Source organism: Euprymna scolopes, chromosome 27 (genome assembly GCF_053919585.1).
Source record: "Euprymna scolopes isolate OS-2025 chromosome 27, ASM5391958v1, whole genome shotgun sequence".
NCBI classification, from domain to species: domain Eukaryota; kingdom Metazoa; phylum Mollusca; class Cephalopoda; order Sepiida; family Sepiolidae; genus Euprymna; species Euprymna scolopes.
The window spans coordinates 70,877,975-70,903,175 of NC_136508.1; the positions used below are offsets into that span (position 1 = coordinate 70,877,975).

Below are 25,201 nucleotides of genomic sequence, written 5' to 3' on the forward strand. Positions count from 1 at the left end.
AGCTTTTTTTTTAAATACATAAATTGAAAATCATACTTGTCTCATTATTTTACAACAATCCTAACTTGCAACAAAAATACAAATAAAGGCATCGAAAATAAATAATTTTGGATAAAAAAATAGAACGTAATTTTTGAAAAATCAAGTTCTAGCTTTAATCACGTACAACTTGGCTAAAGTAAATATTTTATTAAAAATATGTCGGTGCACGTGAACATTCGGCACTACTTACAATCTTTTCATTTTTATGTTTTTTTTTTCTACTATATCTGTGGATTATTGGACACTAAACAACTAATCCATAGAAAAAAACAATATTTAAAGATTTAGAAGGGGGTTCAGATTCAAATACAAACTTCTAGTAAATCTACTCCTCTCATTTTCAGCTCCGATTTGATGTTGGTTTGTTCAGACCCACGCCATTATGTTTTTCATTCTTTTGTTTTTGTTTTGTGTTTTCGACTTTGAGAAACTTCGGTCTGCCTCCTCATAATTATTTCTATTTATTTGTTTATTTATGACTTTTTATAAAGGTCTTTTTGCATTTAACGACCCACGCTATTTTAAAAAATAGTATTGTCCACCCGTTATCTCTTAAAGGGAAAGATGAAAAATGTTCAAAATAAAAAGTGAATTTGAGATTATATTGTCTTCTGTTGTCTGGAAAAAAACAACATTTTTTAAGTGATGAGTAAAAAAAAAAATAAATAAATAAAACTCAGGAGCCGCCAGAGCACTCATGCAAACATTAATTCAAATTAAGGAGGCCTTACTAAAATCACGACGAAAACCAAGTTTTCTACCGCCCTCACCTTGAACAGAAAATATTTTTTCAGTAAGGCCCCCAAAAAATAAATAGTCAGAATTCAAAGGAGCGCAACTATATCAGTAAAGATGGTTATAATATGATTATAATAATATATTAAAGTTTTTTTATACCACAAGGAGGTTAAATTACTATTATTTGTAAGGAAAACCTGTTAAAATAAGTTAAAATACAAAACATATTGTTGACTTTGTGTATACTTTGAAAAAAAAAACAGTGACCTTTCATATCGGACTTAAAAAAAAGAGAAGACGGTCATAAAATAGATAAGCATCTGGGTTTTAGAATTATAATATATAGATATAGATAGATGGATGGATAGATAGATAGATAGATAGATAGATAGATAGATAAATAGATTTATATTTAAATAATTATTAGTCGCGTGCAAGCAACTCTATAAGTCACTCCGTCGGTCAGTCGGTCGGTCCATAACACTTTTGTGCTTGGCCTTTTTGGTTAAGATCAAATGTCAGTTCTTAATAGATGCTGTTCTCAGCTTTTAAAGCTTTTCTTGGCCTTTTGGCCAACATCAAAGTGTAGTATCTGTTCCGGCAGATACTGCGTGCAAAGACCATATGTGAGGGGCGACCCCACATATAAGACCTTAGTCAATGTAGGGGCAACCCTTCATACTAATTGTCACTATCCAGCTCCCCTACTCCCCGGGGAGTTGGTCCCCACTTCCCTTTCACTCCTCACATTAAAAATCGGCTTTGTGTCTAATTTTCTCGGTTGAGGAGCAAATAAATATCCTTTTCTTGGCCTTTTGACCAGATCAAGTGTAGTATCTGTTCGTACTACACGCTGTACTTATGTTTGTAACTTTGTGATATAAAGTGGGGGATCACTTTTCTGTATTAATTTAATGTAAAATGATCACCCACTTTACACCCAGTCAGTCTTAAAGCCATTCAAGTCATTCTCCAGATCATTCAAGTTGTTTTTGAAGGATTCCAGTTATTTTTTAAGCATTCAAGTCATTCTTAAGGCCATTCAATTCATCGTTAAGTTCATTAAAATCATTCTAAGTTATTTACTTTTTATTTATTTAACTCATTTCAGCTCATATTTCGGTCATTTTAGTTTATCTTTAAGAACTTCATGTCAATCCTACATTCACGCATTCATTCATTACATGAGGGCACGAGACTAATGGCTATCTGCCTTTTTTACTCAATGGGATTAGGTTACATTTATTTGTAAGGAATATACGTTAAAATAAATTAAAAACTATTGTTGACGTTTTGTATGCTTTGAACAGTAGCAGTGACTCTTAATATTAGACTTATTACGGGGCGGCAATGAAATTGGTAAGTAGACGGATTTTTTGAAACCGGAAGACACAAATTGGTTTATACGCCCAATCAATAACAAGCAAGCGGATCTGATTTAATATATATATATATATATATATATATATATATATATATATATATATATATATATATATAATTATATATATTAAGTAGTAGCGTTCGTGTGTGTGTGTCTGTGTGTACAACTACCAACCGCCGAAGAAATATAAAGGACATATGTGTGTACACCTCTCCTGGTCAAGAAATATTAATGCCCATGTTAGGATACTTCTGTCAAAGGAGCCATTTTATTGTATACGGACTTTCAATATATAGCATTCTTTCAATCACCTTTTCATTACTGAATTAAGGTCATTAACATATCACATTAAATGCAATCTAGTTACATAATTACCTCAATGACATTACGTATTCGACATAATAGCTTTGTTTCAACTGTACTAATTACATTTTTAAAAAAATATTTAGTTTATTTAAATTTCAAGTTATGTTTGATTTAATTTATTTTATCTGGAATCTAATACTGTTTTATTTTCAAACCAAAAACCAGAAAACCAAAGGGGCAAATAACTGTGAAAGCTTAATTGAAAAATTGTTTTAAACGGCGCACGTTATTAAATATGTCCTGTTTTTGTTTTCATTTCGAAATATTATTCTAAGCTGAATTATTTTTTTTATTTTTATTCGGAGGAATTTCTTTCACTTATTCTTACTTTTTAAGTAACCTTTGTTAGAGAAAAAATAATTAAAACTAATGTTCTCATTTACTTGCATCCTCACGAGGGAAGAGTTAGTCAGAGGGACACATGTGAACACAATCCATCATCCCCTGCTCTTTTTGTTTTTTGTTTATAAAATTTAATCAGTGTTGCTCAGGATTTATTATAATAATTATACCACAGCAAGTGTGTTTAATTGCCTGCGAAACAGATTTACTTACTAATTTATTTAATATCTTAAATTAAATATGGTCAATTTTTACGACGTGACCCAGCGTTGTTTCACCCCTAGAAAAAATGGTCAATATCAAGTTTCTTTCCAACTCCTCAAAAACCTTGAAAATGACGACTTTTAATGATTTCGATAGTGCTAAAAATATCAGATTTAAATTTGGGGCAGATAAGTAGTTTTGACCATATGTAAAATTACTTTTTCTAAAAGTGGGGGATCACTTTCGTATATAAATTTAACGTAAAATGGGCACCCACTTTCTAACGACCTAATAATTTTTTCATATCACAAAACAAAGTTATGATATGAATATATGATACACCACTATTTTGAGCAATTTTATAAGTTCCTAATCTCAGCGACTATTGATCAGTTGATCAGAATTAATGAAATGAAGGCTAGTTGGAAGGGTAATGACCTGATTTGTTTAGTGGCTATGTGACATTTGCTCTTGAATCCGCACAGTAAGGGGGGTCATCCATCATCCATATCCTATTTTAGGCACTTTTTTATGGTCATAAAATGTTTCCATAATAGTCATGTGGTTTCCTATTTTGCATATGAATTACAAAATATCTTATATTTCCTCCAAAATCTGGCTTTGATGCAGGGAAGACTAAAACTTGCTGCTTTGTTTTCAAATGGTCTGAAAAAAAACTACAAGGGAAGAATTGATTCCAAATATTTCTCATATATTATATGTCTCTTGTTTGGTTTTCACACTCAAAGTATATTCCACAGTGTATATGGAATATGGGATAGTTTCATAATCTTACTCTATTTCTATAAAAGAGGAGATATAACATACAAGAAAGAGCTACGAAGATGGGTTGTCATTAAAACGAACAATTTTCTCCTCCGAAATTTATTTTCCCCATTGTTATCACCATTTTATTGCACTTTTTCCAGAAATTCAATGACGATCACGGCTTCTGACACACATCCATGACAAGAAATGTTTTTTAAAACTTCACACCATCAATATCTAAGATAAAGAAACGAAACTCTCAGGTAATAAACGCATAAATTCAGCGAGCATTACAATGCAAATTGCAATCCTCTCTGACCAATTCTGGCGGATCAAAAATAGAATTCGTTACATTTGAAACTCCGTTTTTATATGATAAATGAACGAATCATATGCGATTACAACACACCCACACACACATGCACGTACACACACGCACGTACACACACACACCCACGCACACACACACACACATATATATATATACATGTGTGTTACAGGAAGAAAGAGATCTAAAAATTAAAAATACTTTAATTGCAACAAGGGTCGTTGTTAGTACTTAATCAAATAGAGCAAAAAAATATTACTTTTTATATAAATGCAGTCATATCTTGCTACGATTTCTAGACTATTTCAAGCATTTTTAATTTCCTTAGGTAAGAAAATTTAAAATACAAATATTAAAAAGGTTCCAGACCTTTCCAAATTTTGACAAGAGAAAATATGCCATGACTGACCTGAGACAAATTTTCTTTCCTCAAAATATGAAAAGGTGTGGAACCTTTTTAATCTTGGTATTTAAATTTTTATCGTCTGAGTAAGTCAAATATGATTGAAACGGCCTGCATTTCGTAGCAAGATATAACTATATTTACATATATTTATATTTTATTTTATTTCATAAATTGAATATAATATAAAATAAATAATTTAGAAATATAAAATAAGAATTGAGAAAAAAACCCTAACCATATACTACCCACAAGTCCCGAGCAATGATTTGCTGCGGTATAGTTACTGCTCACAACAACACGTTTGTCAAAGTCAAGTAAATATCTGACGAAGAGATCTTTCTCGCAATATTACATTACACGGACATACCACCAGACCGACTTTCCCAGGTAACCACTGTGCAAATATAAATATACTGCGTATATGAAATATGAATATGTACACATGTATTTATAAGTTGTATTAATAAATTTCTCACCTGCTTCAGCCTGTGTCTTTCCGTTACTTCTGCATTGTACCGCCTTCTACAATTCCATTTAACTATATATATATATATATATATATATATATATATATATATATATATATATATATATATAAATATAATAGTAATTACACATGTGTTGCATTTCAATAAAAAGGAACTCGCCATCGCTATATTTCATGCGATTAATAAATATCATCCATGTAGAACACACATATATATATATAAACAATTATAATTAATAGTATTATTATAAACATTTTTATTCATTTATTTACTCTTTACCTATTAGTATATCTATATATTTATATGATAGCGAGTGTGTTCTTTTGTGTGTCACGCTCACCGGCCAATTTCATTGGTTGAGATTTAATTCATTTTTTAAATTGTTTCAGAGAAAGATAGAAATAGAGAGAGAGAGGGGGGGGAGGGAAAGAGAGATCGATGTATGCTGTGTAGTTTCTTAATGAAACTATTACTTCTACTACTTCATTTTGATTTGTGTGTGTGTACTTACACCCCTCTATTAGTGTGTGTGTGTGTGTGTGTGTGTTTGAGCACTGTAGACTTTTATATATTGATACGATTGCGTGTGTGTCGAAATATTGTTATGATCACCTAGTTTTTGTAGTAAATACTGATAGAAAAATTCTTCATAAGTTTAATTTCGGTTTCGGTCATAGTTGAAATCACTCAAGTAATCTATTTTTTTTTAATCACTATTTTATAATTTACCCAATAAAATATATGTTCTTATCTTATCTATATAGTAATACGATAGCGTGTACATCTTTTTTATTCCAAGTGACTGTTGCTTAATTGTCATGATCTACAATTTCTTCTAATAAATAAATATAAGTAAGAATTCATCATAAGTTTAAGTTTCGGTTTCGATTATAACCGATGGAACTCAAATTATATATATATATATATATATATATACATATATATATATATATATATATATATATATATCTGTGTGTGTGTGTTTTATTTTTATATTACCGTTTTATCCTTTTTGGTTACATATGTTTCGGATGTTGGACCATGTTTACGAGCCATGGTCTAACATCCGAAACATATGTAACCAAACAGACAAAACAGCAATAAAAAATAAAACACCCATTTTCTCTGCAATAATATTGAACAATCTTTTCAGGTTTTTTCTAATTACCAGTTTTACTATATATATATATATATATATATATATATATATATATATATATATATATATATGTGTGTGTGTAAATGACCCTGCGTATTTGGGAATTATCTCTTAAGCATGTGTTAGCAGTTTGTTTATGAAAATGAAACTTTGCTGTCGAATATTGAGGACATGCATTTCATGGAGAGACATGATGTGAGAACGATACGGTTGATGTGTAACGCAAACATTTAGGATAGGTTAATATCTGAAAAACTCTGAGAAACACTAAATCTGGACAGTAGGAAAAATAGCACGTTGCAGAAAATAGTAAGTTTAGTGGTGCAGAGTACTTGAGAGGGGTGTGTAAATCTGCAGCGGGGTGGCTAAGAAAAATTAATGTAGGTGGTAGGTATAGTTTGGCAGAAGCAGGGATCGGTTGGAGTCTGGTCGGATAATTTTGAAAAGGATATCAAAAAGATAGAATTAACTCGAATACGATTATGATAAATCATTTCTTGCTTTTCTCTATATTTATTGATTTTTTTTTGTTATCACCATTAGACAAATATTCTCTGATGAAAGAGAGACCGCACTATCATGGCTATTCTACAGATAAATAAAATAAGAGTTTCAAAAGAAAAAAAACATCATATAACGATAGATCGATAGATCAATTGATTGATAAATGTTGAATTTGTATTTCGATACCAACTCATTTGAATCAAACAACGACTAGAGAATCAGGCTAAAATACGTATGCCAAATAAAACAGAGAAAAGATTAAAACTACAGCAAGATAGACGAAAAAATAGATATAGGATATTTGTGTGGTTCATTATGTTAAGGTATTGCGCTGCCTATTGAAGCAACCAAATACTAACTAAACGTGACTGAAATAGCGATGCTTATATAATGAATGCATGCGTTTGTAAGATTTTTTTTTGCATGAAAATAGATGCGTTCTATTGTGAGTTTTTTACAGAAAACACGAATATAATATATTTTATTCTCCCCTGAGAAATCGTAATTGTTTTTTTACCTACAATTTTATCTCTCGAAACGATTTCACAGGCTAATTGGAAACGGTCCTGGATATGACCTATCCGATGGTGAGCCCACAGCTTTCGGGCTTTGGGAGTCTGGAGCCACCCTTTAATTGCCATTGCTCCCAGGTCCACTTTGACCGAGAGTGGTAGTACCTGTTAGGGTCGCAACTATGGGTAAAATAGAAACCTATTCGCAAAAAAACCATATTCTATTAAATAAAATATCTTCAAAATCACCGGATTCCGCATGAAATAACCTTGAAAGGGTTGATATGCCGTAAACAATTTACAACCAACCAACCAATGAAAAACATGGGTCATTGTCGGAACCATTAATAAACTAAATTTGAGGCTAAACGGGGAGTAAGACCTTCACCGAGGTGAACGATTTATTAGACCTTCACCGAGGTGCGCGACTTGACACACAAAAATAAACCGCCTCTTAATCACCTGCTAACGCACGCGTCACTGTAACATCCAATGACAACAACCACCCCAACCTTCTCACTCGACCTGCCTTTATAGCACTATCTCAATCCCTTCTCTTGCGCATGCGCCTGTAGATTCCTGACAACCTCGAGACTTTCGCTTATAAAAACCCAAGTTTTGTTGTCGCGCATGCCTATACAAGGCACAAACACGAGGGCGTTTGTTGTGTTGGTAAGTACTACAGGGAGGGGGCAAATGATGTACTAAGTTATTTTTTATTGCATGGTGCAGAACTAAAATTTACATGTTAAGGCCTAAGACTGCACTCTTTGTTCATTTTCACCTGGATTTGACGTCCCCTGAGGACTTTTGGAACAAAATTGGAGAGGTGCAAATGCTGAACATAGTCATTTTTTAATGCCTCATTCACTGTACACTCACGGCGAACCATGCATGCATGACTTGTTTTATCTATAAGTTTATCGCTTGAAACGATTTGACAACCTAATGAGAAACATGGGTCATTATCGGAACTTCATCATTTAATCGATCACATATTCATCATCATATAAACTTCATCATTTTATCGATCACATATTCATGTTATAACTGAAAATTCTAAAATAAATGCAAATGCCATAAAAGGTTTAATTGCGCCGAATAAAATAGGTGAAGTAAAAGGATGCCAACATGTTTTAATTTGCTAAAACAGCTCGTAAATGGTACGTTACTTTACGCCAGTACGAGTAATAGTTATTCTTCTCTCTGAAATAATACCCTTTTCTTGCTGTCTTTAACTCGTGCAGTCATGACACACAACACACACAGTCGAGAAAACAGAAACCCAAAAGAGAATTTCAAAGCCCAGCAGTTCTGGGTAAGAAACTATTAGATTAGAAGGCCTGTGACTTCTGTGTTTTTTTCGTTGTTCAATTCTCTTCCGTATCATTATTTTTGTTGTCGTCGCAGCATATTAACAGACTTTGATAATGCAATAATTAATTAATCTACCGGAAGTATACAATATAAAGCAAACAGGTAAACATTGGTGAGAAAATATTATTCGTAACTAGCATTTAGATCGTGTGCTTTCTGTGCAAAAGTATCGGGGTCGTGATGGAACGGATCCAATATTTTTTCGATTCCGATACAATTACCGATTTCGATTCCTAATAAAACTCTTAATATTTAACTATAAGATTGCTATTTTACACGATTAACGTAAAAACGCACGCTAAATGAGCAGATATTTTCTTAAGCGTAAAAGTACACTCATAGGAGGAATGATGTATAAATTTTCGTTTTACTGGCGATTTAAAATCAATAAATATTTATTACTTTATCATTACGATCAGCAATCGGATGTTTTGTTTTAAACAAACTCAAACAGAAAAGATAATTTCGAAAATAGTTTTTGGCCTCGGCATATAGCACATTTTTCCCATTCTGATACTGATTCCAATACCCCCAAATGTTCCAATCTTCCGATTCTCGGTTCCTATTCCGATTGATCGCCCCATCTTTAATCGGAGGCAAACTAAATAAATAAAGTAATGTATTATACATTTATATTCAACCTGAGTGGATTAGAGAGGGTTGCAAATGGCATTGTTATTATGATTGAACTTATGCATTTATAGTGTGCAAATGGCATCTCTATGTTGACGATATAAACCGTATGAGACTCTAAGCAAGCAATTCCATGTCATGAGGGTGCGTTAAAAGCAGAGGTTCGCTATAGAATTCCTTCATGCTGGAATAAAAACTGAACCAATCAACATTCACCGGCGCCTGTTGAACGTTTCCACTGCATTTGATATCAGAGTAGTTAGGAGATTAGTTCGTCGATTTGTGAGTCGTGGCAGTGATATAAGTAATAAAGTGCGCGCTGGACCCCCATGCACATCCACTTCCCCAGCGCAGGCAAAAAAAAAAAAAAATGCATTGAGAATGGTTGTGACTATCAAAAACAATATATCTTCGAGTACAAAAAACCGTTCGTATTAATTATACAACTTTCGTCTTCGTAGCACTTCAACGTTTATTTTTTTAGATAAACTTTGTTTGTAATACTTTTAGACAACCTTTGTATAGCGTCTAAAAATGTTCTGCTAACCCGAGGACAGACGAAACTTGACAAAAAAAACAAACAAACAAACCAACAAACTATAGAATGCCTTGGAAAAGATTCCTGGAGGAAAACAGCTTTAAATGTCAAGCATATGTTTGTTATATATTTTATATTAAATAAAACGTCATACCTTATAAAGACTTAAGAGTGTAAAGGTTAAATAAGTTTCAAGTTTGACGCTGATACACACCCTAATCCTTATTGACGATTGTTAACGTTTGCATTTTATTATTCAAGTCTCAATAGGAATTTGTTTACATTGGACTTGAATATATATATAGGTAAATGTGCACTGAACAGATACAATAATGCTTAAAGTTAAATTGAAATGTTTATATATCTTTTATTTAAACGCGAAAAAAAAAACAATTGGGACGCTGTAAACGTACGCAGTAAAACAATACGTTTTATTGTCGCGTTGGTTATTTACTTGTAACACAATTTAAAAAAAAACATATTTTCGGGTTTATTTATTTATGTTTGTAGTGTAGAATAAAATATATGAAGGTTTTTAAGAAAGGTGTATTAAAAAATGGAGAATAATTTAAAAAAAAGGAAGGCAGTGGGTAAATCGCCGTTGTAAAATGCTCTTAAAGTAGATTAATTTGTAAGGTTAAAGTAGATTTATTTGTAAGAAAATTGCGTAAAAATAATTTAAACGTAATATGGAAATGAACGATGTAAAATGCAGAGGTATTAATAATTGTTTATTGGGATAACTTAAACACGAAAACATTGGGATGCTGAAAACGTACACAGTAAAATCATACGTTTTATTGTCGCGTTTATTATTTAGTATATTATATACCGTAGATATCATACAGATTAATGATTATACGTATTATTTATAATCACGTTTTGCATTTGCGTCCCATATCTTGAAGTTTTTTATTCAATAAACTTAAGATAGTCGCTTGTCTAAGGACCTCCGTTTGTTCGAACGAAACCGGTCCAGCAATTTGTATTTATTTGCTTGCGCTGTTATTGGTGTATGTTTATGTACGTATGTGCAACCGGAAGTCGTGAACTAGATGTTGTGTAACAACATCCGTTACAAGAAGTTTTATAATTATATAGATTCCACCTTCCATATCGGAATCGGTGAAATCGTCTATTATTGAATTAAATCGATTATCTAATCTCGTATGAGACCATTTTCTACCACGGTGTTGCGAGACGTAGCTTGACATGCCACTTCACAATACATTGAAGTGTACTTGAATTGTAGAATTCCTACGCTTGTTTTTATAAAATTATCTGTAAATAATGACTTCACTTAAATTTTAAAATGCAAGTCAAGTATCATGGTTTAGTTGTGCTCGAAACATGAACATTCATTTCGAACGAAACCCCGTCTTATTAAAGAGCCGCCTGCTGATTTTATGAAATTATTTTTACATTATTACTTCAATCAAACTAAATCATACATAAACCGAGTATTATCGTATAATTGTGCTCTAACATAACCATTCATTTTAGAACACGCTCTTGTCTTACACAAAAATACAGCTGTTGATTTTAAATGCGGAACTTTACTGCTTGTGTGATAATAAAACTTCTGAAATGCACTTCTGATGTTATCTTGTATAAAAGTGGTAACTTTCATCAATGTCGGACTACCTTCTTTAATCGAATTTTTTCGATTATCGATTTTCGACACTTTTTAGACGCATTCAAACACAAAACCTATGTTAAGTGCAATTTCAAGCATATCCAGTACCTTCGTGTGAAAAGTCAAAACACTGTCTAGTCGTTTCCGAGTCCATAGGATAGGAACACACACTTACACACAAAGACAACATCCCTTTTATATAATAGTATATATATATATATATATATATATATATATATATATATATATATATATATATATATATATATATATATATATATATATATACTCGGGGTTTTTTTTATATTCAAAAGTAATGGACTAATGAATTCAACGAGGTTGTTAGATAGTGCTCAATAAAAAGAGCTGATAATACTTGTTTATTGTTATATAAACATGTGAGCATGTTTATATAACAATAAACAAGTATATATATATATATATATATATATAGCGAAAAAGAAAGAGAGAGAGAGAAAAAGAGAAAGACGGAAAAGAAGAAAAAACCAAAAATGTCTTTACACTTACTTTATTTTTTATTAAATCTTAATTAGCATCCCATCATCTTACCCTGTTGCTTCCCACTTATACATATTTTTTAAAACTTTTATACCCTAACCCCATATAAACTCTCTGAGTAAATCTCTGACTCCCCAACTTTTTAATTATTTAACTATAATCTGTATTCCCTAGTATAACAATTAATATGTAATTATTTAATGGTCATATTTGTAAAATATGATTAATTACATAGGCCGTATGTTAAAGAGCTTTTAACTAGGACCTATCTTCAATCATGCCGATTTTTACAGCCCCCCCCACCTCTTGCAGAAGAACTATCCAGACCATGGCAATTATGATAAATTGCCACTCTTACTCATCTAAACTGTGTATCGTTCCCCTTTCCACCACGTACCCACCCAACCCATAAGTTTTTAAAGAACTAATTTTAACCCTTATCATAACCACAAAATACCTTGGTGCAAATACATGCTTCCTTTTCTGACTATTCATTATCTTCTTCTTTTCTTTTTTTCTTTTTTTCTCGTTTCCATTCCTTCCCTCGCCCGTCCTTCTTTCAGGTCTATATCTTTTTACTTCTTAATTTAATAATTAATGCTTAATGATTTCTTTTTCTTCACACCCTGTTTCTTTCTTTCTTCTTCTTTTTCTGTTTCTCTTCTTTTCCCCCTCCTCATACTTTCATGTCCATAATTCACTTTACTTTTATCTTTTTACTCTCTATAGCATTTGTAATTCATCATTATTTTGTCTTTTCCAGTGATCATGTTTGTCTATTTTCCACTTTTTCCCCATTTAATACGGAATATATGATGAAGCAGGTTGGTTACTGTCTACAGAAACAAACTGTAATGCTCTGTGTTCACCAAAGGTAAAAAATAAAGATTATCTATCTATCAATCTATCTATTTACATCTCTCTTTCTTTCTCTCTCTCTCCCCCTCTCTCACTCTCTCTCTCTCTCTCTCTATATATATATATATATATATAGTTAAGTAATGAAATCAAAAGGATGTAGTGTTAACCTGATATACGCAATGCTACACTTCAATCTAATATAAATACCAGTATTTATATCTAGATGATTTAATCCCAACCAAATAGAAAATCTCAATACGCAAGGGAGAGTATAGCTTCTCATAAGAGAAAGAAAATTAAAACCATAAGTTGAAATTTACAATCGAAGTTTATTGCAAATTTGTAAATTGTTTTTTGAGAATATTCAGTCGAACAATATTTTGATCGTAAATTACAACTGCCAGAATAAATTTTCTTTCTCATATATATATATATATATATATATATATATATATATATATATATATATATATATATTTCTCATATATATATATATTTCTCATATATATATATATATATATATCTTTCTCATATATATATATATTCATATATATATATATATATATATGTGTGTGTATACATATATATATATATATACAGCTTAACGTCTGTGTATCTCTCTTTACACGAATAGGCTCCTATATGGTTTGCTATTATACAAAACTAGTCCCATACAATGATAGAATCTGGAATCGGTATGATAAAGTTTGGTCCCAAGGGGGTCACTTTACCAGGAGAACGATGTGCATGCTCACACCGTTTCGCGTAGAGCTACCAAATTTGACAGAATAACCACCTTGAGCCAGAGAATGTTTTGACAGTTTACACCGGTCATGCTTTCCAAAAGGAGTTGGGCCCCAGTGAAGTCACATATAAGTGGGAACTCGATGCACGCGCAAACCGTTTTTCGTAGAGTTATCGAACCTGCGATGATAAGCTACTGAGGGTTTTTAGAGGTTACACCACTCAATTCCAAAAATAGATGTGTTGCTTCATAAGGGTAACTTATAATGGGGAACACTAATTCACTAGCTTTTCCCTCTACTTTTGTTCCTATAAATATTGGCAATAATTATAGGATTTCGTGTAATTTTATCTCAATATTTAATGGTAGCTTGATAACTCGAATGAATAGATTTTTTGGAAACAAGAAGACATATATAACTTACCAACCTCGGAATCACAATAGTAAAAATGTGATTTGAAACCCTAACTGTGATTTCTTTCCGCTACCTCGAAATCATATTTGATTCTATTAAAATTTATATGGATGATTTTTTTTTTAAAGTATATCTAATTCTCCGGTGAGATGAGAGTTAGAAGTTTCATAACTTAAATAATTACTGCCACCTTTCTATTTTGATTACCATCAAAACATATTAAATATTTTATTTTTCATTTCCAAAAATTACTGAATTTGCCAATTGTGAAGATTGTGCATCTAACGAACGGTTGATCATCCGAATGTATAACTGGGAGTAAATTACCTAGTAAGCGCCTAGTGCTCGCAAGATATTTCGATTTGCATAATAATCAGAAACTCTCAATACAAGACATTACTTATACTAAAGCATCTGATTTGCTGAAGTTCTGTGCCAAAACGTGGGCACCAAGACGACATGACTACAACATCATTATCAAACTGAAAGACTTGCATAATAAATGAAAGTTACTGACAAAAAAAAACTGTTCTAGGAAGAAAAATACTCAAAAGATAATAAAGAAGCTGAATTTGCAGATTCACTTGATGACTTATTCGATGCTGCACATGCTGATACCATAAGTATGATCAAGATTGATGAAGAAAAAACATTTCTATAAAGTCACAAGAGGTTGCATGGGTTCAGTTGATTAAAAGTTACATAAGGTTAAATGTAGACGTTTGGAGAGAAAAAATCTTGCAGAAATACGAAGGCAGGTAGAGCATCAAAGAAAGAGTGATTTGGCTAATGGCAGCATGGTACTGGTGAAGACCAAACAGACTGTTTTTCTGTGTTTTTAATGAATGGAACATTATTTATATTATTTCACTCTTCAAAATAGTTTTGTAATCAATCGTTTCACTTTACGTTGCTTGAAATCTTCCAGTCAAGTAATTATTTATGTTATAAGCATTTACGTTAAGCCCACCGCCGAGTGGCTTTCCGCATAATATAAGCTATAAAAACATTTCTAACTGCTTCTTATGCTTTTCCAACTACATTCTAAATAGTTAATATGTTTATTTTCGTTATTTAATTTTATAGTTTACCATGTCTTATCTATATAAATAAAACAGTAGATGTACGTATGTTTGTGTAAATATTTAACTGATACATGTTAAAACTACTGGTCACATAATACTACAATTTTCTGGAAATAGAAATCATACACCCAGGATTGTTTATAACGAGTAAAAATGGAGTACAAACTGAAATATGTGGCAAGTTGAAATGCAAAAATGTTCCTTTTAACTAGTCCACATATTTCTATTACGCATGCGCAAATTCGTTCATAGCTTGGATTGGTTCAATTAGAAAATTTTCTCATCTATCTGTCGAGAGTTAAAACGGTAGGAAATACGGATGGCGCGGTAAAGTTTTTGGTTTCGGTTTTTAAAGATTGCATTCAAGTCGTGTTTTGAATTTTGGAAATGAGTAGTATATATTTGTTATTGCATTTTGACCTCAAACAACGCACAGTGCAACTTTGATGTAGAAGGTTACTATTTGGGACATCACTATGTAGGGAGTTTAGCAGCTAGCTGTATGTTTACATTGCACTTGAACTTCTGCATGTCAGTGCAGTCGAGACACACACAACACACACAGTCGAGAAAACAGAAACCCAAAAGAGAATTTCAAAGCCCAGCAATTCTGGAAAGAAACTATTAGATTAGAAGGCTTTCTTGGATCTGGGGATTTCTACTATGCAAGCGTGCGATTTTGCTACTTGTCGGGTTTGTCGAGGGTATGTGCGTCGAAGGGCGTACAAGGGCTTGTAGTTTTTCCGGAAGATCTACCATTTAAATACTTGTAAAACAGGAAGAGGAATGCTACATTTCGTCTTGTGGCCAGAGGCTGAAGCTTAGATGACAGTTCGGGATCTGTTAGCATGCCGTAAGCAAAACAAATACACTAAACATTATGAATATATGTTAGAATCTGAAACATATCTAAACATCGTCTGCAACTCTTAAGGTTTTCGATTCACTTTCCCAGGATACAAATCATTAACGATGGTTTTTGAGTAGTCTTAAAGAGAAATGGTTCCCACCACCTTGGAAAACTTCATCAGTTTGTCCCGTATTTCAAAATTCTATAGATCGGTCATCGTAGTAAAGATTAATCAGTCTCTTGTGCGTCATGAGTAATTTGCTGGACTCTGTGATGAATTGAGTAATCAACCACTTCAACAAAAACAAACTTCTCAGTGATATTCGTTTCGCTAGGCCCACAGCTAATGTGCATAATGTAATATACAGGATTAGTGAATCTCTCAACGGGGCTTCGTTTCTAGAGCAATTTCCCTTTACATATCAAAGGCTTTTGATTGAGTATGGCACAACAACCAACTCACCAAGATTTCCAGCTAATGAATAGCTCGATATGTCCTCTCTATTTTTAATCTATTTCTTTTCGATAAGTTTATAAGAGTAGTCGGCGATGGGCAGAAATCAATGAAAAGATCATAGTATCAAAATTGATGTTCCTCAGGGTTCTATCCTTGGTCCGACTTTCTGCCTAATCTTCATCAATGAGTATCTAAATCACATTACTAACTCATTCGTAGACATTTATGCAGCTGAAACTACCATCTATTGCAGCATTTCAAAGGTGAGCAATGATCACTCTGATACTCTCTTTTCCGACATTGATCATCGTGTAAAGGTGAAAAAAAAAGGTAGCTGGTTAATTTTAACGCATCAAAAACGAAATTTCTCTCTTTGCATCATGAACACTCTAACCCTCATCTGACCCTAAATGAAATGAATGCCTCTCGTCTTGGGGAAGCGCCCAGTTTTGACATTGTTCCTGGTCTGAGTTTCACTCATTGTATGGACATGGATAAGCGGTTACATTTTAGTAAATTGACAAAAAAAAGAGAAAAAAAATCAGTTCCAAAAAGAGAATCGAGTGGTCTAAATGTTACATGATAAGGGCTGTCCCCTTTTCATGTAAATATAAAAATAGAGAGATTAATTAAAATGAAAATAAAATGAGAGAAAGCAGAAATCGAACCCTCACATAAGTTTTAAAGAACAATAGGTTTAAATGGAATGTCCAGTAAATTGTTAATTCTGATGAAATAAATAATAAATAAACTATTCAATTGTTAGAAAGAATGTGGATAATAAAATATGGGTTAAATAAATTAGATATGTAGGTTGAATTCCTTTGTAAAAACATCAAAGAAAAAATAGGTTATTGGGAAATCATAATGTCGGAAAAACGTGCAAAGTCGCGCATGTTGAAACACATGAATTTTGCTCACGCGGCCGGGATGCATGGATTTCTTAATATAGGAAGTGAGTTAGTTAGTTAGGGAGACAGTCAGTGAGAGAGTCTGGAGTTTGTAATTCGAACGTCTAGGAAGCGAGACGTCACTTTGAAACTAAAATGTGAAGCTTTGAATTCTTGATGAGGAAATCACGGCCGGTCGTGAAGAAATAAATTCATCATGTGTTTTGTGATAAAGCTCATCTTTGTGTTTGTGATTCTTACAAAAAGGTAAAGTGAAAATTGTATTATATATCTGTGTTATAAAATGTCATTACATACACGTCTCGACATCTCATGTCTACACAATGTCTGAACAGTGAACACTATCTCATCATTCTAAGAGTTTTCTTCTTCTACACGTCTAAGGAATGAACATTTAATATATAGGAATCGTTATAAACGAACAATCTCTCTGTCTTTCAACATCCCTCTTAATAAATCTCTCATAACATGAACAATCTCTCTCTCTCTCTCTAAGTCTCTTACAGCAACATCTCTCTATAAGACTCTAAGACTGTGCTTTTAATAAGACTCTTTCTAAGCATCTCTCTCAATGAAACTCCTATATAATATAAACAGGTAAAACTTACTTATATCCGTACGAAATATCTCTTCTGCGTGCTTCAGTTTTAACATTGTTCCTGGTCCGAGTTTCACTCCTGGTATGGACATTGATAAGCGGTTACATTTTAGTAAATTGACAAAAAAAAAAAAAAAAAAATCGGGTCCAAAAAGAGAATCGAGTGGTCTAAACGGGTAAACCTTACAGTACGTACGAAAGGTCTTTAGCGTTCTTTAGAATTTTACGATATTTGACTAGTCACTATTTTCACTAAACTGAGAAGTAAATGAAGACTAAAAGAACGGATATTAAAATATATCTAAGAATGACGTCAATATAAACTGCTCCGATGAACATGATTTCTGGTCTTTTCGCGACGTAAATCCACTCACATTATCTTGCCAATCGGATACATTTCATGCAGTTACTGTGCCGGTCGGCAGTTGCTCGAGGTTTTACTAATTTTACTAGCTCCTCTACTCGCACCACTATCATTTGAAATTTCCTTCTATTTGCCTGTTTTTCTGACTATACTAACAAAGAACATTACATGTAATGAGAACAATATCTCCCAGCACAACTTTCTAATTAGCATTTCACCAGTAATAAAGCCTCTAATGCACGTAAGCTCTTTACATCTCCGGTAGAATTCGCTATGTTCGTATGATTAAAAGATTTTAAAACATGTGACAGACTAAATGAAACTGATACTTTCAACATATCTGTGTCAGAGAAAGGGACTTGCTATATTTAATTACTATCCCAATCAGTCAATTTCAATTAGCATGACTAATCAAATGTTATCTATTTAATAAAATTCACCGTACGTACGTTCGGCTCGTTTCAATAATACGTGCGCAGATTAAGTTTTAATGAGCAAATAAGACGAGGCTTAAAAGTAGTAACAACTAATAATTATGAAACCGAAAGAAAAATAAATTTATTAGGATAAAACGGGGCTTATTTTCAATAATTAATAAATCGAACGAGATAATATCATCTGTTTACTGTGAGTTAATTGATCGGTTCTCTAGAAGATCAAACGCGAAGTCAGGAACGTGTTTCTGCGGAACGAATTAGATTCTAACTTTGAACACACACTTTTAAGTCTGTATTGTTCTTATTTACTTTACTTCCCCAGGAGAGCAGAGTTAGACACCAGGGTCGTTTTTTTTAATGTGGAGAAAAGGAACAAAAATAAAAATGGTCTCAGTCTTTCCATTCTCATTGACCCTCATTATTTGGTATGATGCCTGTTTGTGGTGACATACAAGCACACACAAAAAAATGCGGCGGAAGGCAGGGGTGCAGTGTTAGCAACTTACAATTATACAGTTTCGTTTTTCATGATTTCATGTGATGCTCCTTCGTATTGTACAGTTGTAGGGGTTTCAATATGTCCGTCTTGCGTATCTTGCTCATGTGTGTTAGTCTTCGCATTCCATGGTTTTCCTAAATATTAAATCCGTGCTCATTATTGTTCTCGAGTGTATTTTATTACCCATCCTAGTGATTCAAATCTCTCCCATTCTTTTTCTAAAGATTTTCGGTATTGTTTCTCGTGCTCCTACTATTAGTTTTTTTCTCGTGACTGTTTTCATCTTTTTTCGCCCTCGCCGGTTCCGTGTATTTGCTCCGCTTCTCTGTCCCCTGGATCTTGTGGGCTGCTGGAACGACAAAGCCTATATTATTATTATTATTATTATTATTATTATTATTATTATTATTATTATTATTATTATTATTATTACTATTACTATTACTATTATTATTATTATTATTACTATTATTACTATTACTATTATTATTATTACTATTACTATTATTATTATTAATATTATTATTACTATTACTATTACTATTATTATTATAATTATTATTATTATTACTATTATTATTATCATTATCATTATCATCATCATCATCATTACTACTATAATTATTGTTATTATTATTATATTATTATTATTATCACAAACGGAACGAAATGGAGGGAGAGTTCTGTATATTTTATCAATAAGTTTTCTTTTATCGATTAGTATTCTTTTATTATCGATTAGTTTTCTTTCTTTCACTTTCCGATTACTTTTTCTGCTGATCGAATAGTTTTGTTATTGGTTTCTCATCAATGATTGATTTCGTTGTATTTATTAGTTTTGTCTTCTGTTCTTATCGATCGAGACATAGAAAGATTAGTTTCATTTCAACGATTTCAAGTAATGAATGATTAATTCGCGAAGCAATAACGAGCGATCGAATCCCACGAGCCTTAAATAAGCATGTTTGCTTAAACTAAATGCGTTATGAATCTTAAGCGCAACACAGCGACTGATTTTACTTCTACAAATGAATATGAGATGAGCAATTGAATTAAACCTTTTCAAGAAAAATATTCTATTAAAACCTTACGTATGACAAAGCAAATAAAATACTACTTCTAACATAAACACGACAGACATATAGATGGATTTCTAACCTTTCAAAGTAAGATGTGGACGCATGTTAAAAATAGAGAGAATAAGCCCTGTGCTAATTTTGTTTATTTATTAGTTCTAACTTTTAATGGAAGCAATTATATTGCGTTTTTTTTGCTTATATACACATTGATAGAGTTATTTATAATAGCTGTATTAAGATCGTACTTGCTGACATGGCGAATCGGTACGGATCAGGCCTCACATATTCCAAATAAAATTATATATATATATATATGTATATGCATATATATATGTATATGTATGTATATATATGTATATATATGTGTGTATATATGTATGTATATATATGTATATGTATGTATATATATGTATATATATGTATATATATATATATATATATATGTATATATATATATATATGTATATATATATATATATATATATATATATATATATATATATATATATATATATATATATGATTTACTGCTTTCAAAGCAACTTGGTACGTGTCGGACCCCCCCCCCGCATATATCATTATATATATATATATATATACTAGCAGAGAAATCAAACGTTGACGGAGATTGAATGAGGATCAAGAAATGTCCCACTTCTCCATACGTTATTTTTCATCAAATCAATTGCTTGACTGCTCCAATTTAGGACGGCGCACCGCAAAGTACCGGGAGGAAGCTCCACACATTTCTCCTCATTGACTTAGTTAACAATAAATTGGAGTGTACATTCACTGTAGAACCTCTGCTGTTGATTTTATCAAACTATAAATAAGGTCTTGATTTAAGGTTTTAAATGCAAAAGTCAAGTTTGTATGTCCAGTTTTGCTCTAAACAAAAACAATAGTTTCGAACTCGCACCTGACTTATAAAGGAATATACAATTAATTTTATAGGAATATGCCTTCATACTTGTGCCGTGAGAAAACTTATCAAATGTCCTCGTGGTATAAGGTTGTATAGAAGTATACACATTGGTCAAAATAGGAACTCCGTTTTAATCAAATTTTGTCTATTATCGATGTTCGATACTTACCAGAGGCATTCCGATACAAAACCCACGGAAGAACACTCTAAGACAAATCACGTATCGTCGCATGATATTTTAAAAATATTGGCATAGGCGTTTGCGAGTCCATAAAGAACGACATCACAAACACACTAGCACAATGCTTTTCATATATATATATATATATATATATATATATATATATATATATATATATATATATATATATATATATATATATAGATCATCGTATAACGATTAGATCACTGTTCTGACGTAAAGAAAATTTAGAATTAAAATGTTTAAATTCAACGTTATTTCACGCGGTTAATGGTAGCCGATTAGATACGGTCTTTGTTAATCGAGCCAGAGATGGTCGCTGTTGCCGAGTTCGAATCTGTCGGCTGGTGTTAATCGCGACACCCTGCACTGAGGATTCCCGAAGGTATTAACCACTAGTGTGCGTAGGTATTTAATTATCATAGTAAAATATAATTATAGCCTTCCGGCTTTGCCCGCTCGTAAAATACGCTTAAATATGATATTTTGATTAATGCAGATTTCGTATTTATTATTATACTAGTCTGGGTACCTGGCGTTGCCCGGATGTTTCGAGGTGTGAGTTGAGCCGAAAAAAAGCGGTAGTAGGCAGGCAGGTTCGAACTCGTACCGCGAAGGAGGAAAAAACGTGACGTCTTTGCTGTTGCGTCCATCGCCAAATCAGAAATTGCGAAGGTTTAAATTAAGGCTAGTCAATCAAAAAGAGGAGATTGCTTTCGAAAATATATGCGAAAAAAGCGAACCTTCCTGTATAAAAGTGCCTAAGTTGAAGCTAAAGGAATTAATGTTTTTAGCCAATTTTTCGATATATGACATATTTTTTAGCCAATTTTTGATATATGACATATTTTTTAGCCAATTTTTCGATATTTAACATATTTTTTAGCCGATTTTTCGATATATGACATACCTTTTAGCCAATTTTTGATATATGACATTTTTTAGCCAATTTTTCGATATATGACATTTTTTAGCCAATTTTTCGATATATGACATTTTTTAGCCAATTTTTCGATATATGACATATGTTTTTAGCCAATTTTTCGATATATGACATATGTTTTTAGCCAATTTTTCGATATATGACGCACGAATTGTTGAGGTTCAAAACGATACTGATAGTGTGAAATCCGTCGCCTCTGTTGAAGGTTTTAGGCATACATACATACATACATATACATACATAATTCATACATTTAAACAGACGGCTGAAATGGATATTATAGACTAGCCTGGATGCCCGCTTTTGCCCAGGTGTTTGGAGGTGTGTTGAACAAAAAAAAAAAAGAAAAAAAGTGATAGTAGGCAGACAGGCTCGAACCCGTATCGCGAAGGAAAAACAAAACGTGAAAAAATTGACGTATTTTCTGTTTCGCCCATGAGCCAAACCGGACGTGACGATTGTTTAAATGAAGGCTAGTCAATCCAAAAGAGATGATATTTGAAAATATCGGCGAAAAAGCGACCTCCTCCTTGTAGAACAGTGCCCAGTTGAGTGTGAAGGAATGTATGCAAGGAATGTAGCCAAGTTTTCGATATTTGTTGTCCGAAAGTTCGACTTCAAGACGATACAGATTTCGTGAAAATCGGCCGCTACTCTCGAAAGTTTTAGGCACACATACATACATACATGCATACATTTACGAGACAGGTGAGATTTATATTATAAATTATATTGGGCAATATATATATATATATATATATATATATATATATATATATATAATTATTTTTTTACTATATATATATATATATATATATATATATATATATATATAGTAATAATTTAAAGGTTACAAAATAAAAATCAGTAGTGTGCCACCGTGGAGAATCGAAAGTAAAACATTAAGATCATGATTTATTTTTTCCTTGAACGTAAATGCCTGACCCATAAAGACATGTTTACCGCAGTGCTAAAAATTAAAACATGAACCAATAGCTACCACATTACGCATAGATATTCCTAATGCTGTCGTTCGACCTTCACCTGGTAAATTTTATCTCTTTAATGTTTACAATTTTGTAACAATTTACTCCGGCTAAAGCCTAAATATAAAGTTTTCCATAGGTTCGAATACTTTATATATTAAGTTTCACTTCTGTTTACCACGCATGAATATATATCGAAAGAGGTGTGTGTTAACTATAACCTTTTTACGCAGATATTACCCATGTAGAAAATCTGCATGAATATATTGACACGTATTAGTTAACTAAAAATACACCCCACCCCAAATAATAACTAATAGGAAATTAATTGAAATTAATGTTTAAAAGAATATGAAAATTTATCAGATCTTTTGCTGGTGAATGCATTTCCAGGAACGATATATAAAACAAAGTTGTATTGTTGGTTTAAATAAATAAAAAAAGGGTTTTAATATGAATACCAGTACACAAAAAACACTATATATAAAAGAAAAAAAAACGACGACTATACTAGCTCCTGATGATAATCAGATGCGCCGACTGAAAGCGCTTGAGAAGAAAATGGCTGAACGACAACTTTTTGGCGCAATTCTAATACAACATGCCACTGGAAATAAAAAAGACCACTTGGCGAATGGAAAAAAATATCCAGAAAAATCGGAACAAAGAATAACTCTGTCGTATTCAATCAGACTTGCTGAAATAATAACTTGCTGCCAACGTATACAAATATATATATATATATATATATATATATATATATATATATATATATAGAGAGAGAGAGAGAGAGAGCGTTTAAGTATATCCGTATTTGTTTCTACTAATAACTAATGCTCTGGAGGCAAATAATTAATGTGGAAGGTGACACCACCTTTTTGCGCATCCTCTTTTCTATCTATACGATTTCATGCAGGGGTCATGCGTCTACACTTAGTCTATTTTATTCTGTTATTTTAATTTTTTTTCCTATTTTATCTCTTAACTTTCACTGTTTTCTGTAGTATTCGCACTTCTCCTGTATTCGGCGGTTTTGTCAGCGGCACTTTATTTTATGGATTTGTATAATATTGATATTGATTTTCTATACGTTGGCTCTTCTGATACACATGCCTTTTCCTCTCGTTAATCTTTTTATAGAATCGGCTATGATCGTGTTTAAGTGAAATGTCATGTGAACAGTTATTCTTGACTTGCTTTTTATCCATGGTTCTAATACAGTTTTGTATATTTTATGAAGGGTCGCTAATTGATATTTTTTTTTCGTTTTTAGTGGTTTCTGCTTTATACGACGTGTCTAAAATACGTCTTATTTGGACAAGAATTTAAAATTATTGAAAACATCTTGAAAATTCAGTGTGTTATTGTTGTATATCGGATGGGATGACCGATCAATTTTTATGATTTCATATGCAAATGACCAACTACAGCAGGGATTAGATAATCCTATTGAAACCTAATTGTCATAGCTAGTAAACTTCGAAAATGCAATCCGGATGTTAGGACACTTTAGAAGAATGATATGCAATAAAGTTCTGTGTTAAACTTTAATAAAATGCACCTAAACGTATCAAATGCCTCAGTTTGCTTTTGGACGATTTTGCCTGAATCGAGCATCGGCATTTGAGTGGCATAAGAGATACAATGAAGATAGGGAGTCGGTGAGCAATTATGAAAGGTGTTACAGGAGTAAAGAAGGAAGTAAGAACAGCAGAGTTGATTGATCAAATAAAGAATTTCATAGATAAAAACCGTCGTGCGTCTATAGAGACAAAAAGTGCACAATTTGAAGCCAAAGTTGGAAGGGTACACATCACTATTCCCGAAGAAGAGAAGATGCGGATTATTTGCCCGAATGCTCGGGTCCACAAGTCCATCCTTGCTCCAAAATGCTAACTTT

The 25,201-nt window shown here is 32.3% G+C and overlaps 1 protein-coding gene across 1 annotated transcript in view; it reads right to left on the bottom strand.

Annotated features, from left to right (window-relative positions):
• The window catches only part of LOC145248915 (sex peptide receptor-like), a 1,158,544-nt gene that overhangs the window by 65,734 nt on the left and 1,067,609 nt on the right, over positions 1-25,201 (bottom strand). The gene's annotated exons all lie outside the window — the stretch shown is intronic.